This window comes from Arvicanthis niloticus, chromosome 6 (genome assembly GCF_011762505.2).
Source record: "Arvicanthis niloticus isolate mArvNil1 chromosome 6, mArvNil1.pat.X, whole genome shotgun sequence".
In the NCBI taxonomy this organism is placed as follows: domain Eukaryota; kingdom Metazoa; phylum Chordata; class Mammalia; order Rodentia; family Muridae; genus Arvicanthis; species Arvicanthis niloticus.
Genome location: NC_047663.1, coordinates 19,293,546 through 19,300,747, shown reverse-complemented (window position 1 = coordinate 19,300,747; position 7,202 = coordinate 19,293,546).

Below are 7,202 nucleotides of genomic sequence, written 5' to 3'. Positions count from 1 at the left end.
GTGGGGGTATATGTGTGTGTGGTGTGTGTGTGTGGTGTATGTGTGGGGGTGTATGTGTGTGTGTGGGGTGTGTGTGGGCAGGTGTGCGTGATGGTCAGAGAGTAATATTAGTTGTGTTCCTCAGCTGCTCTCTACCTTGTTACTTTTACAATTTTAATTTTTAAAGTATTTTATTTTATTTATTTATTTATTTATTTATTTATTTTTGTTTTTCGAGACAGGGTTTCTCTGTGTAGTCCTGGCTGTCCTGGAACTAACTCTGAAGACCAGGCTGGCCTTGAACTCAGAAATCTGCCTGCCTCTGCCTCCCAAGTGCTGGGATTAAAGGCGTGCGCCACCACCGCCTGGCAAAGTATTTTAATTTTATATGTATGTGTGGGTAATTTGCCCACTTATATGTCTGTATGTCATGTGTGTGCCTGGTGCCTGGGAAAGACAAAGAGGGCATCAGATCTCCTTGCAGACATTCGTAAGTCACCTTGTGGGTTCTGGGAACCCAAGGCAGGTCCTCTGGAAGAGCAATCTGTTTTCTTGCTACTGAGCCATCTTTCCAGCACTATACCTTATTTATTTGACATTCTCTGTCTGTCTGTCCATCTAGATAATCTAGATTTTTTTTTTCAAATAAAGTCCATCTGTGTGGCAGTTCTGGCTGTTGTCCTAGAACTCATTGTAAAGACCAAGCCGTCTTCAAACTCAGAGATATCCTCCTGCCTCTGTCTCCCAAGTACTGGGATTAGGTGTATGCCACCATGGCCAGCTTTATTTATTTTTAATTTTAATTCTATTTTAATTTCGAGTGTGTGTGCATTTGTATGCCAGTGTTGTGTACATGGGAACCAGAGGAGGGCACTGAATGGTCTGCTCCATCACTGCCGAATTCCGTAGAGACAGTCTCTCACTGAACCTGAGGTTGGCCGGTGACAAGCATCAGTGAACCTCCTGACTCCGTCTTCCCCAAGGCCTAGGGTTGCAGGTGCATGTGACCACACCCAGCTTCTTCTGTGATGTCTGTGGATCTGAACTCATGTCCTCATGCTTGTGTACCGGGTGAGCCATCTCTTCAGCTGAGAGACAGTGTCTCTCATGGAACCTGGAGCTCACCGATTCACATGGATAAGAAAGAAGTCTTAGGCATCTTTCTGTCTCTACCTCTTGACTTCTGGGATTATAGGGACAGGCCACTGCACAAGACTTTTTTTGTTGTTGTTTGTTTGGGGTGTTTGTTTATTGTTGTTTGTTTGGGGTGTTTGTTTATTGTTGTTTGTTTGGGGGGTATTTATTTGATTGTTGTTTTTCCAGTTAACTGTTTCTCTGTGTAACCCTGGCTGTCCTGGAATTCACTCTGTAGACCAGGGTGGCCTCGAACTCGGAGATTTCCCTGCCTCTGCCTTATCCCGAGTGCTGGGATAAGGAGATCACCACCACTGCCTGGCACACAAGGCTTTTTTTTGTGAGTGTTGGGGATTGATTTCAGGTCCTCATGGTTTCCAGGCACAGGAGAAAGAAATAAATTTAAGTATAAATAACTCATAAATCACCTGTAGAACTTGATGACTCTTCCAGGTCTATCACTGTGTCACCATACCTACGGAAGAAACAGTGTCAGCATCCAGAACATCCCAAGCATGCCCTTCATCCCTGGGTCCCAAAGATAACCTGGACTCTGATCCCTGACATAGATTAGTTGGCTGTTTTGAACTTTCTATGAAAGTAAACAAGGTGTGTGTGTGTGTGTGTGTGTGTGTGTGTGTGTGTGTGGTGGGTCCCTTAGGGATGTCGGTCGTTCGGGACATCTCTTCTATCTCTTCTTGCTGGCTCCCTCAGACTTAACGACACTGCCCCTAAAAAGAAAAAGACAAAAAAAAAAAAAAAAAAAAAAAAAAGTAAACAAGGTATTTCCATCTCTTATGGCTTTCTTTCCTTCACTGTTGTTTGTGACATTTTTCCCTGTTATGAATAGCTATGGTGTATTCATTTTCATTGCTCATTGCTATATAGAACTCTGCTGTACGAATATGCTAAAATGAGCATTTATCATGCTCGTTTGCCTGAGCATGATAAATGGCCCAGGAGGTAAACGCTTGCCAAGCCTGGTGACCTGAGTTCAAATCCTGAGACCCACGTGGTCGAAAGAGAGACCCTCCATACATGTGCTGCACGAGCACACACACACACACACACACACACACACACACACACACGCATACAATGAATACATTAAGTATGTTAAAAATAATATGTGCCTGGAGTCTGGAGTGGTGGGTAGCACACATCTTTAACCCTAACACTCGGGAAGCAAAGGCAGGTACATGTCTTGAGTTCTTAGCCTGCGTGGTCTACATAGTGAATTCCAGACCAGTAAGGCTACATAGAAAGACACTGTCTCAAAAGCAAACAAACAGAAATTTTAAGGCAGGAGCCAGATATGTGCGTTCTTGCTGGTTGGGGTTGTTACGGTGTGCGGCTGTGAAAATTCTTCTTTTTCTGGTTCTCATGACTACTTCCCTCTTGGGATTATATCTAGCAGTTGAATTTTGGGTCATCTTGTCTCTGCAGACATATATTCAACTCTAACAAAAACTGCCCCAGAGCCACCATGCTCACTAGCTGAGTAGATCTCTGCTTCTTAACCTATCCAAAATTAATGCTGTCTTTTCTTTTCTTCCTTTCTTTAATATATATATTATATAAATTATATATATATTTGCATGTGCCTTCATGAGTCTGTGTACCGTGTTCATGCAGGAACCCTCAGAGGCCAGAGGGAGTTAGATTTCTTGGACTTAAAGGCATCTCATGCCTGATGTGGGTGCTGAGAGCCCAGTTCAGGTCCTCTGGAAGAGCAGTTAGGTGCTTCTAACTGCTGAGTTAGAAGCATCTCTCCAGGTCTCCCTCCCCCACTTTTGAGAGGCTAACTATGGTAGTGGCCAATATTCTTGACTTGCTTGTAACTCAAGAGACTCTCTTGCTTCTGCTTCTTGAGTGCCAGGACTAAAGGCCTGGACTACCTACCATGCACAGTCAACATATAATTAAAGAATGAGAATCTTTTGTATCTCAGGCTGGCCTGGAACTTGCTATGTAGCTAAGGAAGACTTTAAATTTTTGATTTTTCCTTCCTCCTCGTTCCACATGCTGGGATTCCAGGCATGCAGTCTACCCTAGCATGGTACCGCGTGCTACCATGCCCAGTATATGCAATGGTAGGGATCAAACCCAGGGCTTTATGCGTGCAAAGCAAGCACTCTACTCCAGCTCCAGACATTTTTAGTTACTGTCTAGCTGTCACTGTTTCCTCCTGTGTTCGTTATTTTGGCACTGCTAAATACACAAGAAAAACAACTTCAAGGGCAGAAATTATTTATTTTGGTTCACAGTTTCAGAGACCTCGTAAGGTCCATCATTCTTGGCTCTGTTGGTTCTGGGCCGGTGGGAAGCAGAACATCATTGTGGTGGTTGCTGGTGGTGGGGTAGGAGGAGGCTGTTTACCTCACAGTGGGCAGGAAGCAGAAATCAAAACAGAAACAGGGTCCAGGTATAATCTTCAAAACATACACCTAGCAACAGACTTGCCTTAGCTGTAGAATTCACCTCCTAAAGGTGCTTCTAATTCCAAAAGCGTCCACCAAGAGGGACCAAGCCTTCTACAGGAGCCTGTGCAGACATTTCACCTGTAAACCATAGCTACAGGGCTGGTGAGATGACTCATGGAATAAGGTGCTGGCCCTTCCTGCTTTCTGGCCTGACAGAGTGGGAAAAGAGAAGTGACTCTGCAATGTCCCCTGGCTTCCGCCATGGGCACAGCGTCATTTACATATATACCACATACATATACACAGTAATAATAAAACAATAAATCCAGGTGTGGTTTTGCACATTTTTTTATTCTCAGCACTTGGGAAGCTGAGGCAGGCAGATCTCTTTGAGTTTGAGGCCAGCCTGGTCTACATGGCAGTTCCAGGTCAGCCAGGGCTAGAGCGAGATCCTGTCTCAAAACAAATAACAACAAACCCAAATAAAAATCAGTGATACTTTATTTTCCTATGTAGTCCAGGCTGGCTTTGAACTCTCTGTCTTGCCTGAGCCTGTGAGTGCTGAGATCAACAGGACTGGACTGGTTAACTGGTTAACCCCTGGACTGGTTAACTGCTTTCCCTTCTTTTCTACAGTTAAATTTGTTGGGAAGCCAGGCATCATAGTATATACTTGTTATCCCAGCCCTTCTTAGAGTGGAGGCAGGAGGATCAGAAGAGAAGGCTAGCCTCAGCTCCATAGTGGTTTGGAGACAGCCTAGGCTGCATGAGACCTTGTCTCAAGGAAACCAACCAACCAAACAAACAAAAACACCCCCCAAACCAGGTTAAATGTCCTGGCTAAGTGCTTGAAACCCATCTTTTATTTGCTCTCACCTTAGCTCCATTAGGACCAGGCTACTGGGGTTTTCATGTCTGTTTTGTCAGGCGCTCACTTGTTAGCTTTTGGCTGGCCTGGAATTCACTCTGTAAACCAGGCTGGCCTTGAACTCAAAGATCTGCCTGTCTGTGCCTCCTTGGTACTGTGATTACAGACATGCGCCACCACTGCTACTGCGTACTGTCCTGGTATATTTATGCTGTGTTTTATGCATGAGAAATTGACTTTAAAGAAGATAAAATAATCTTTCCCTTCCTTTTATCCCCCCCTCCCCATTTTTCCTTTTCTCTCCCTCTTTCCTCCTCTGCCCAGAAGCCTCTTAAATGCCAAGGACAAGTTCTGCCACCTAAAGAATTTCTTTAAGAGCCAGGCAGTGGTGGTACATACCTTTAGTCACAACACTCAGAGAGACAGAGGCAGGTGGATTTCTGAGGTCGAGGTCAGCTTGGTCTATAGAGTGAGTTCCAGGACAGCCAGGGCTACACAGAGAAACCCTATCTTGAAAAAAAACAAACATTATCATCATCATCATCATCATCATCATCATCATTAACAACACACTGTAAGCCTATTGCAGGGCCCTGGACTTCCTGTTCCCTAGTCTGGAAGTGAGGCCCCAGGAAGAGGAACACTGGATAGATCTGGTGAGACAAATTGAGTAAGGGAATTTTCTCCCAGGTATACTGCTGATCCCAAAGAAGAATGAGGAGTCCCGCCGTGTTGGGAAATGTTACTAAAAGGCATAGGTGGAACTGGACCTTTGGACAAGTCATCATATGGTATTGACACCTTTGGTGCTCCCAGTCAAGATTTGTCGGCCTTGTATGCATGGGTGCATCGGGTAAATCCCCAGAAGGGAACCCTGAAAAGGTGTAGAAGGTGCTAATCGTCGAGTCCTTCCTGGACAAAAGAGGTGGGTGGACTCAGTCGCCTTCACTCTGAACTTGGGGAGGCCAGCTGAGAGCTGAAATGAACAGTCCTGCAGGAAAACTGAGGGTATTGCCTGCCCCTCCTCCACCCCAGCACCTAGACCTGCCTGTCAGCCCTTTCCCATGTTTACCCTGCCCCCTGGATCCCACAGAAGGAACTGGAGCCAGGACTTAGCATTTCCGAATAGGTTCCAGCAGGGCAAGCGTGGGATGGGCTGAAAACATGTTTGTTTTGAACGACTAGATAGAGCTGCCCAGGAGGAAGAAAGGGAGGAGGGAGGAGGGAGGATAGGGCGGAGGGAAGGGGGAGATTAATTTGCTACTTAGACTCTGAGGCCAGGAATTGAATGAAGCCTTCCCATGCCTCCTCCTATCCTCGACTTGGCATCCTGTGAGGGGTTGGTGGCCTTGGGGCATCCACTGTAGGGAGGGAAGTCATAGGAAAGCTGACAGCCGGAGAGCTAGAGGCCAGGTCCGGGAAGGATGAGCGAGGCAACACACAGCTCCTGGGTTCTGTAAGAAAATCTAAGGACTGACCCGCTCCAGGTTCCCATGGCGCTCAGTCAGGTTCTGCCAGTGCTGACTCAACAGCGCCACCTGCCGTCTGGGGCCCTCACAGCAGAGCAGGCCTCCTCCACAGCCCGGGGACCCTGTCGGTGAGTCACTCCTGGCCTGGGTCCCTGGCCACTCCAGCTGTCAGACCAGAAAATGTCGGCAGCCTTAGGAAGGAATGCTCTGAAGCGGCAGGACTCTGCCTTTCCGGCCACCTGTGCCCCTCATTCTACCGCGTGCTCCTGGGACACTGCCGATTCTAGGCTAGTTCTGGAGGCAAAATAAACAATAACATCCTCTAACTTTCGAAGATTCCTGGTTTGGATAGCTGTTTTGCTTTTTCTCCTTGCAGAATTTGGGGCTAGAGTGGCTTGGACTCAGGACTTCATGCCTGCTAGCAAGTGCAGTACCGCTGAGTTCATATACAGTCTCTTTAGCCTGGCTGTCCTGGAACTCACATTGTAGACCAGGCTGGCTTACATTCACAAGATATCTGCCTGCCTCTGCTTCCTGAATGCTGAGACCACAGGCCTGCATCACCATGGCAGTCTACCTATATTTTTACTTTTGAGATAGGTCTCACAAGTTGCTTGAATTTACTCCATAGCCTGGATAAACCAGAGACTTGCAGCCGTTCTGCTCAGCCTATGGGATCCCAGACCTATGCTACTTGGATAATTTTTGTGTGTGTCAAAGCGTATTAGCGTGTGTGCATGCGCATGTATGCATGCTCACGTGTGCATGAGTGTTCTCTCTTTCCACCATGTGGGTCCCAGGGATTGAATTCAAGTTGGCAGGCCTGGCAGCGGGCACCTTTACTTCATAAGTCTTCTCTCTGGCCCTTCCTTTAATTTTTTTGAGACAGGGTCTCTCACTGAATCTGGAGTTTATGGATTGTCTGGACTAGCGAACTAACCAGTAAGCCTCAGAGATCCCCGTCTCCTCTCCAGCTCTGGGATTCCAGGCAGACACCACTAATACGGTTTTTTTGTTTGTTTTTTTGTTTTGTTTTTTATGTAATGAGTATTAGGATGTGAACTTCTAGAGTGGCAAGTTCTTGCCTTTTGCTCAATCTTTTTATAAGTCTTTTTATTAGGATATGGAAGTTTATGGAGGTTTTTTTGTTTGTTTGTTTGTTTTTTGGTTTTTCGAGACAGGGTTTCTCTGTGTAGCCCTGGCTGTCCTGGAACTCACTCTGTAGAACAGGCTGGCCTCGAACTCAGAAATCTGCCTGCCTCTGCCTCCCAAGTGCTGGGACTAAAGGCGTGCGCCACCACCGCCCGGCAGTTTATGGAGTTTAAAAAA